Source organism: Brassica napus, unplaced genomic scaffold (genome assembly GCF_020379485.1).
Source record: "Brassica napus cultivar Da-Ae unplaced genomic scaffold, Da-Ae ScsIHWf_1332;HRSCAF=1901, whole genome shotgun sequence".
NCBI lineage: Eukaryota > Viridiplantae > Streptophyta > Magnoliopsida > Brassicales > Brassicaceae > Brassica > Brassica napus.
In genome coordinates, this window is record NW_026014749.1 from 42,166 (window position 1) to 52,293 (window position 10,128).

Below are 10,128 nucleotides of genomic sequence, written 5' to 3' on the forward strand. Positions count from 1 at the left end.
ATTGTCAAGTGGTTTTCAGACCAAATGAAGTTGAGTTCCAGGATTTGAAGACTGGAAGGGTTATTGGCAGAGGAGACAGCAAGCATCAGCTCTATCATCTCCAAACAACTGAGGCGCCTAGTCCTGTGGAGTCTGTGTGTTTAAGCAGCACAACGGATAGGTGTGATAATCTCACATGGCATGCAAGGCTGGGACATCCTCATGCCAAGGCAATTGAACTGATTCTACCAAGTATGGCGTTCAATCACTTGGAGTGTGAAGCTTGTATACTTGGAAAGCACTGTAGGACTGTCTTCCCAACATCAGAAACCAGATATGAGAATTGCTTTGATCTGGTGCATTCAGACGTGTGGACAGCTCCCTGTATGTCTAGAGACAGCCATAAGTACTTTGTGACTTTCATTGATGAGAAGTCCAAGTACACATGGATCACCATGATTCCCTCCAAAGACAGAGTCCTAGAAGCCTTCATGAACTTCCAAGCATATGTTACTAATCAGTACAATGCCACTGTGAGGATTCTGAGGTCTGATAATGGAGGAGAATACACTAGCAATGCTTTCAAGAGTCATCTTGCAAAGCATGGGATTGTGCAACAAACTAGCTGTCCTTACACACCACAACAAAATGGGGTGGCTGAGAGGAAGAACAGACATTTGATGGAGGTTGCGAGATCAATCATGTTCCACATGAATGTCCCTAAGAGGTTTTGGAGTGATGCTGTTCAGACTGCTTGCTATCTCATCAATAGAGTGCCAACCCGTGTCTTGAAGAAACTGTCTCCCTTTGAAGTATTGAACAAGGCCAAGCCACACATTGATCATTTGAGAGTCTTTGGGTGCTTATGTTATGTGATGATTCCCGGAGAAAGAAGGAACAAGCTAGAAGCAAAGAGTACTAAAGCTATGTTCATTGGGTACTCAATCACTCAGAAAGGCTACAAATGTTATGATCCAATAACTAGGAGGGTTATGGTATCTAGAGAAGTGAAGTTTGTTGAGTCTAAAGGGTATTATGAGGAGAAGAAATGGGAAGACCTAGAGGATCTGTCCCGAGCTCCATCAGAGAAGGCAACAACATTGAGAGTGTTGTTGGAGAGGCTAGGGATAGGATTATCCCAAGATCAGGAACCAGGAAGAACCGGACCTTCTAATCAAACTGGAGAAGCTGGAGGAACAACCCCTCTTGATCATGAGAGGGGGAATGGATCTGAATCAGGGGAGCAGGAGCATAACCAAGAGGATTCAGGTCAGCATGATCAGGAGGAGACACAGGAAGTAGAGAGTGAAGCTCAGTCAGGTGGAAATGAGCAGGGAGAACCTACTGGTTTAAGAGAGGAAGCACAAGAGAATGTTCAGGCTGAAGAACAGGTTGAGACCTTGCGGAGGAGCACAAGGATAAGGAGGGATCCTTCCAACTGGGTAAACACGAGAGTGTACTACAATGCCCAGGCTGTGGAGCATCCCTCTCAAGCCGTGTGTTCCTTTGCAGAGTTTCCAGAAGAGCACATGGTGTTTATGTGTAACTTGGATGAGAATGAGATACCAAGATCTTATGAAGAAGCTATGAAGCACAAGGTTTGGAGAGATTCAGTAGGAGATGAAAGGGATGCAATGATCAGGAATGATACTTGGTATGAGAGTGAGTTACCTAAAGGGAAGAAGGCAGTTTCAAGCAGATGGATCTTCACCATCAAGTACCTTGCAAATGGGGAGATAGATAGGCGCAAGACTAGGCTGGTTGCAAGAGGATTTACACAGACTTATGGGGAAGATTACATTGATACTTTTGCACCAGTGGCCAAGCTTCACACAATTCGAATTGTGTTATCTATTGCAACAAACTTGGAGTGGGATTTGTGGCAAATGGATGTGAAGAATGCTTTCTTGCAAGGTGAACTTGAAGATGAAGTATACATGCATCCACCTCCTGGTCTTGAGCATCTAGTAAAGCCAGGGAATGTTTTGAGATTGAAGAAGGCTATATATGGGCTGAAGCAGTCTCCTAGAGCTTGGTACAGAAAGCTTAGTACAACTCTCAATGGGAGAGGGTTCAGGAAGTCTGAACTAGATCATACACTCTTCACACTGGTTGGACCATCAGGGATCATAGTGATTTTGGTGTATGTGGATGATTTGATTATCACAGGGAGTGATAAGGCTGGGATTAAAGCCACCAAAGAGTTTCTCAAGTCTGTGTTTGATATTAAAGACTTGGGAGAGATGAAGTATTTTTTGGGGATTGAGATATGCAGATCTAAGGAGGGTTTGTTTATGTCTCAAAGGAAGTATACTATGGATATGCTGAAGGAGACTGATGTGCTTGGAGGGAAGATAGCTAAGACACCTCTTGAGGAAGGGTATAAGGTCTTGCGTGAGGGGGAGGTTGAAGAGAACCAGTTGTTTGAGGATGCTAAGCTGTATAGGAGGATGGTGGGTAAGCTGATCTACTTGACTATCACCAGACCTGATATATGCTTTGCTGTGAATCAAGTGAGCCAACATATGCAGGCGCCAAAGGTACATCACTGGAAGATGGTTGATAGGATACTGAGGTATTTGAGTGGCTCACATGGACAAGGAGTTTGGATGGGTTGCAATGGCAGTACAGAAGTGGTTGGGTATTGTGATGCTGATTGGGCAGGAGATAGAGTGGACAGGAGATCAACTACTGGGTATTGTACATTCATTGGAGGGAATCTGGTTACTTGGAAGAGTAAGAAGCAGAAGGTCATCTCCTGTTCAAGTGCTGAAGCTGAGTATAGAGCTATGTTGAAGCTTACAAATGAGTTGGTGTGGATCAAGGGGATCTTGAAGCACTTGGAGATCGAGCAGGCCACACCTATGACAATGCATTGTGACAATCAAGCAGCTATCCACATTGCCTCCAATTCAGTGTTTCATGAGAGAACAAAGCACATAGAGGTGGATTGTCATAAGGTGAGGCAGATGATCATCTTAGGAGTGATTCTGCCATGTTATACAAGAAGTGAAGATCAGCTTGCAGATGTGTTTACTAAGGCAGCGAGATTGAAGACAATGGAGTCCATACTGTCAAGGCTTGGACTCATTGATCTGACTCCTAGGAGCTGAGCCCCTTAACCATGGAGTCTCCACTCTTTTTCCCTCATCAAGGTTTTATCCCAATGGGTTTTACTTGGTGAGGTTTTTAACGAGGGAGGTCTTCATGGTTTCCAAGCTTGACTTGTTCTACATGGTCAAGCTTGAGGGGGAGTATTGAGATGAAGACCAAGGAGGCTGAGACAGTAACTTTAGAGTTTTACTGTGGTAACTTTATTTTAACCACAGTAACTACTTGGGGAAGTTATCTGATGGGATGAGAAGGTAACTTAGTGAAGAGAAGAGAGGAAACTCGACCAAAGAAGATAAGTGAGGTTAAGGAAGGATAAGGGATCACTTTGACAGCCTGTATGATGCTGGAAAGGAGAAGTTACCTTTATACTAGTGCAAGCATGTGAGAAAGCACAGCCAAGTGATTCAAAAGGAGTTCCAGCCTGTCCTTTGACTACACATGCTTAACCATTTCGAATTTCCTTGTTGCTCTCTCTATTAATACTTGTAAACCTCATCAGTTATTAATTAATGGAGTTTTGAGTCTCTCTCTCTTTATTCTCTCACTAGAATCTCTTAATCTCTTTAATCTTTTCATCTGATTATCCCTGATTGGTTGAATCATGCTCTAATACACAAAAGTGTATAAAGCTGAGCCGGTTCAAGAGCAAGAACAACCTGTATTGAGGAGGAGCACAAGGCTGAGAAAGGATCCTTCCTCTTGGGTAAACACGCGAGTGTACTACAATGCCCAAGCTGTGGAGCATCCTTCTCAAGTTGTGTGTTCCTTTGCTCAATACCCTGAAGAACATTGTGCCTTCATGGTTAACTTGGATGAGAACTACATCCCAAGAAGCTATGAAGAAGCAATCATGGATAAAGAATGGAAGGAGTCAGTTGGAGCTGAGGCAGGAGCTATGATCAAGAATGATACATGGTATGAGAGTGAGTTACCAAAAGGGAAGAAGGCTGTGACTAGTAGATGGATCTTCACAATCAAGTATAAGGCTGATGGAACAATTGAGAGGAAGAAGTCAAGACTGGTTGCAAGAGGTTTCACTCAAACTTATGGAGAGGATTACATTGAGACCTTTGCACCAGTAGCTAAACTGCACACAATCCGGATTGTATTAAGCTTGGCTGTGAATCTTGGATGGGGCTTATGGCAAATGGATGTGAAGAATGCATTTCTACAAGGAGAGCTGGAGGATGAAGTGTATATGCATCCACCTCCAGGCTTGGAACACTTAGTGAAGAGAGGGAATGTGTTGAGACTGAAGAAAGCTATCTATGGACTGAAGCAATCACCAAGAGCTTGGTACAACAAGCTGAGTACTACTCTGAATGGACTGTTAATCAGAGTTGAGACATTTGAGGTAAAGACACAAAGGAGTTGAGAACATAAAGAGAGCAAAGAGGAGGAATGGGTTGATCATCCGTACAAGGCCGTACAAGTGATCATCCGTACAAGGTAAAAAGGGATCAAGTAACTATCCAAGTAACTCCCATGTACTGAGCTTAAGTTACACTCGGCCAAGACCTTATCCGAACGTTGAGAGGATAAGGGAGACGCGGCTTGACAGCTAGGACAGGCTGGCAAGAGCTGGAAAGGAAGAGCATCTAGTCTTGGATCAAGAAGATGCTCCAAACGTGTGAAGACACTCATTGGCCGGTTCAAATTAAAGCTTAGGCTCCTCTTTGACTCTACATGCTTACTTAGCTTTATGATTTCGAAAACCCTAAGTGTATGGACCTATATATATGTAATCTCATCTCTTAATAAAGATTAGACAGTTCTAAACAATCTTTCTCTTTACTCATTTCACTATGATTCTCCATTAGTCTCTAAGTTGTCTCTTAATCTCTTATTCTCCTTCTTTAATCCTTTCTAAACTCAGATAATCCTTTACATTCCTAAAAGTCATATGGTATCAGAGCCAGGTTGATTACAATCTGAGTTCGTGAGTGATTCTCTTAAGGATTCAAGTTTGAAACTTTAAGAGAACAAGTGAGTGTGTTTGAGAGTTTCTTGAGAGTTCAAAAGCTCAAGGTGTTTTGTGTGTGTCTTGGTGGTCCGTGGGAGGTTCATTTGAAGACTCAAGAGTGAATCTGTGTTCTAGAGAGCAGCGTGGGTTCTCAGTTCAAGATCTAACCGGTTGTTCAAGCTATAAACGTCAAGCTGTTCAAGATGGAGAGTGGCATGAAGATGAAGGTCGCGGTGACATTCAAAGGAACCAACTACCTAGTCTGGTCTAGGATGGTGAAGACTGCTGTGGGAAGCAAGGGTTTGTGGAAGCATATCACATCTGGTGAGGCTCCAAAGGTGATTACTCAGGGGGGTGAAACGGAGAGTCCCGAGGAGAGTGTTGTAGAGAAGTGGCAACAAGAAGACATGATGGTGATGTCTGTTCTTCATGCCTCTTTGGAGCCGGCTATACTAGATGCTTATAGCTACTGTGAGACAGCCAAGGAGCTGTGGGATACTCTACAGAAAGTGTATGGAAACACTTCTAACCTGAACCGAGTGTTTGAAGTCAAGAAGGCAATCAATGGGTTAACTCAAGATGACACGGAGTTCACTAAGCACTTGGGGAGGTTCAGGTCTCTTTGGTCTGAGTTGGAGATGCTGAGGCCAAGCACGGTTGATCCAGAGCTTCTAAATGAGAGACGCGAGCAGGACAAGGTCTTTGGGTTGCTGCTCACGTTGAATGCAAGCTACAGTGGTCTTATCCAGCACATGCTATGGTCTGAGAAGCTGCCTGACCTTGAAGAGGTGTGTGCTAAGATACAGAAGGAGCAGGGCTCAATGGGTTTGTTTGGAGGCAAGGGAGACTTATCTCTTGCAAACGCTGTGCAACCTGACCGGGAAGAGCCTCCACAAGCTAACAAAGCTGGTTACAACAAGTATGAGGATAGGAAGTTCAATGGGAATTGTGATCACTGCAAGAAGCATGGACACAAGAAGAGTCAGTGCTGGATACTCCATCCCCACTTGAAGCCGGCTAAGTTCATGAAGGAGAGAGAGGCAAAAGCTCACATGACTGAAGGATCAAGCGGAGCAGGGCCATCCAACCGTGGAGCTGAGGTGGAGAACCGTGAAGGAGATGGAAAGGCTTTGGTGACCTACACTGGAGCCATCAACCCCCGAGGCAATGATCAAGACTTCATCAGGAGATCCGAGATGGATGCACTCATCAAAATGCTCAAGGATAATGGTAACATTCATGGGTATTCATTTGGTGCTTCTATGATTGCTAGAACTATAGAAATGACTCCTAATGTGGCTGAGATTGCTAGGATTGATAGTAAGACTGGAATTGAGCATTGCATTGATAGAAATGCTAGGATGAATGCATATAGATCACAGATTAGCATCTGCCATAGTGCTAGCAATACATCCAAACCATTGATTATAGATTCAGGTGCATCTCATCATATGATTAGTGACACCAACCTGATTAAAGATATAGAACCTACTAATGGATGTGTGATGATTGCAAATGGGGATAAGATACCTATTAAGGGAATAGGAAACTTAAAGCTATTTGATAAGAACACTAGAGCTTTTTACATTCCGGAATTCACATCAAATCTACTTTCAGTTAAGAAATGCACTACTGATTTGAATTGCAATGTTATATTCAGTCCTAATGATGTGAAGTTTCAGGATATTGAGAGCAGCCAATTGATTGGAAAAGGAGTTACAAAGGGAGACTTATACATGCTTGAGAAGCTTGATCCTGTTTCCAATTATAACTGCTCATTTACTTCTGCTTCTAGTTTAAATAAAAATGCATTGTGGCATGCTAGACTAGGTCATCCCCATGAGAGGGCTTTAAACTTGATGTTACCAGGTGTGGTTTTTGAAAATAATAAGTGTGAAGCTTGCATTTTAGGCAAGCATTGTAAGAATGTGTTTCCAAGAACATCTACTGTTTATGAAAATTGCTTTGATTTGATTCATACTGATGTGTGGACTGCACCTAGTTTTTCTAGAGATAATCATAAGTATTTTGTCACATTCATTGATGAAAAATCGAAATACACCTGGTTAACACTCATTCCATCAAAAGATAGGGTGATAGATGCATTCAAGAACTTTCAAGCTTATGTGACTAACCATTATCATGCTAGGATTAAAATTTTGAGATCAGATAATGGAGGAGAGTACACAAGCTATGCGTTCAAGAGTCATCTAGATCACCATGGAATCCTTCATCAAACAAGCTGTCCCTACACACCACAACAGAATGGTGTAGCTGAGAGGAAGAACAGGCACTTGATGGAAGTGGCTCGGTCACTGATGTTCCAAGCTAATGTACCTAAGAGATTCTGGAGTGATGCTGTATCCACTGCGTGCTACCTAATCAACAGGATGCCTACAAAGGTGTTGAAGGATCAAGCACCATTTGAAGTTCTGAACAAGCGCAAGCCATCCTTGGAATACATGAGAGTGTTTGGATGCTTATGCTATGTTCTAGTACCAGGAGAGTTGAGGAACAAGCTAGAAGCAAGGAGCAGAAAGGCAATGTTCATTGGCTACTCAACAACTCAAAAAGGATATAAGTGTTATGATCCAGAAGCTAGAAGGGTGCTTGTATCTAGAGATGTGAAGTTCCTTGAAGAAAGAGGATACTATGAGGAGAAGAATCAAGAAGATTTGAAGGATCTCACATCAGATAAGGCTGGAGTCTTAAGAATCATTTTGGAAGGTCTCGGTATCAAGATGAACCAGGATCAATCCACAAGAAGTGGAAGACAAGAAGAGAGCTCAACTGCACCAAGTGGAGCTGCTCAAACACCTCACCTTGATCATGAGGGGGGAAGTGAACCTGAAACTCAAGAAAATGGCCAAGAAGGAGTCGGCTTGAGTGAGGAAGGAGAGTTCAACTCAGGTTCTCATCATCAAGGTGAGCAAGACCAAGGAGAGGAAGAACATCAGAGTGAAGCACAAGAACCGCATACACAAGCTGAGCCGGTTCAAGAGCAAGAACAACCTGTATTGAGGAGGAGCACAAGGCTGAGAAAGGATCCTTCCTCTTGGGTAAACACGCGAGTGTACTACAATGCCCAAGCTGTGGAGCATCCTTCTCAAGTTGTGTGTTCCTTTGCTCAATACCCTGAAGAACATTGTGCCTTCATGGTTAACTTGGATGAGAACTACATCCCAAGAAGCTATGAAGAAGCAATCATGGATAAAGAATGGAAGGAGTCAGTTGGAGCTGAGGCAGGAGCTATGATCAAGAATGATACATGGTATGAGAGTGAGTTACCAAAAGGGAAGAAGGCTGTGACTAGTAGATGGATCTTCACAATCAAGTATAAGGCTGATGGAACAATTGAGAGGAAGAAGTCAAGACTGGTTGCAAGAGGTTTCACTCAAACTTATGGAGAGGATTACATTGAGACCTTTGCACCAGTAGCTAAACTGCACACAATCCGGATTGTATTAAGCTTGGCTGTGAATCTTGGATGGGGCTTATGGCAAATGGATGTGAAGAATGCATTTCTACAAGGAGAGCTGGAGGATGAAGTGTATATGCATCCACCTCCAGGCTTGGAACACTTAGTGAAGAGAGGGAATGTGTTGAGACTGAAGAAAGCTATCTATGGACTGAAGCAATCACCAAGAGCTTGGTACAACAAGCTGAGTACTACTCTGAATGGACTGTTAATCAGAGTTGAGACATTTGAGGTAAAGACACAAAGGAGTTGAGAACATAAAGAGAGCAAAGAGGAGGAATGGGTTGATCATCCGTACAAGGCCGTACAAGTGATCATCCGTACAAGGTAAAAAGGGATCAAGTAACTATCCAAGTAACTCCCATGTACTGAGCTTAAGTTACACTCGGCCAAGACCTTATCCGAACGTTGAGAGGATAAGGGAGACGCGGCTTGACAGCTAGGACAGGCTGGCAAGAGCTGGAAAGGAAGAGCATCTAGTCTTGGATCAAGAAGATGCTCCAAACGTGTGAAGACACTCATTGGCCGGTTCAAATTAAAGCTTAGGCTCCTCTTTGACTCTACATGCTTACTTAGCTTTATGATTTCGAAAACCCTAAGTGTATGGACCTATATATATGTAATCTCATCTCTTAATAAAGATTAGACAGTTCTAAACAATCTTTCTCTTTACTCATTTCACTATGATTCTCCATTAGTCTCTAAGTTGTCTCTTAATCTCTTATTCTCCTTCTTTAATCCTTTCTAAACTCAGATAATCCTTTACATTCCTAAAAGTCATATGGTATCAGAGCCAGGTTGATTACAATCTGAGTTCGTGAGTGATTCTCTTAAGGATTCAAGTTTGAAACTTTAAGAGAACAAGTGAGTGTGTTTGAGAGTTTCTTGAGAGTTCAAAAGCTCAAGGTGTTTTGTGTGTGTCTTGGTGGTCCGTGGGTGGTTCATTTGAAGACTCAAGAGTGAATCTGTGTTCTAGAGAGCAGCGTGGGTTCTCAGTTCAAGATCTAACCGGTTGTTCAAGCTATAAACGTCAAGCTGTTCAAGATGGAGAGTGGCATGAAGATGAAGGTCGCGGTGACATTCAAAGGAACCAACTACCTAGTCTGGTCTAGGATGGTGAAGACTGCTGTGGGAAGCAAGGGTTTGTGGAAGCATATCACATCTGGTGAGGCTCCAAAGGTGATTACTCAGGGGGGTGAAACGGAGAGTCCCGAGGAGAGTGTTGTAGAGAAGTGGCAACAAGAAGACATGATGGTGATGTCTGTTCTTCATGCCTCTTTGGAGCCGGCTATACTAGATGCTTATAGCTACTGTGAGACAGCCAAGGAGCTGTGGGATACTCTACAGAAAGTGTATGGAAACACTTCTAACCTGAACCGAGTGTTTGAAGTCAAGAAGGCAATCAATGGGTTAACTCAAGATGACACGGAGTTCACTAAGCACTTGGGGAGGTTCAGGTCTCTTTGGTCTGAGTTGGAGATGCTGAGGCCAAGCACGGTTGATCCAGAGCTTCTAAATGAGAGACGCGAGCAGGACAAGGTCTTTGGGTTGCTGCTCACGTTGAATGCAAGCTACAGTGGTCTTATCCAGCACA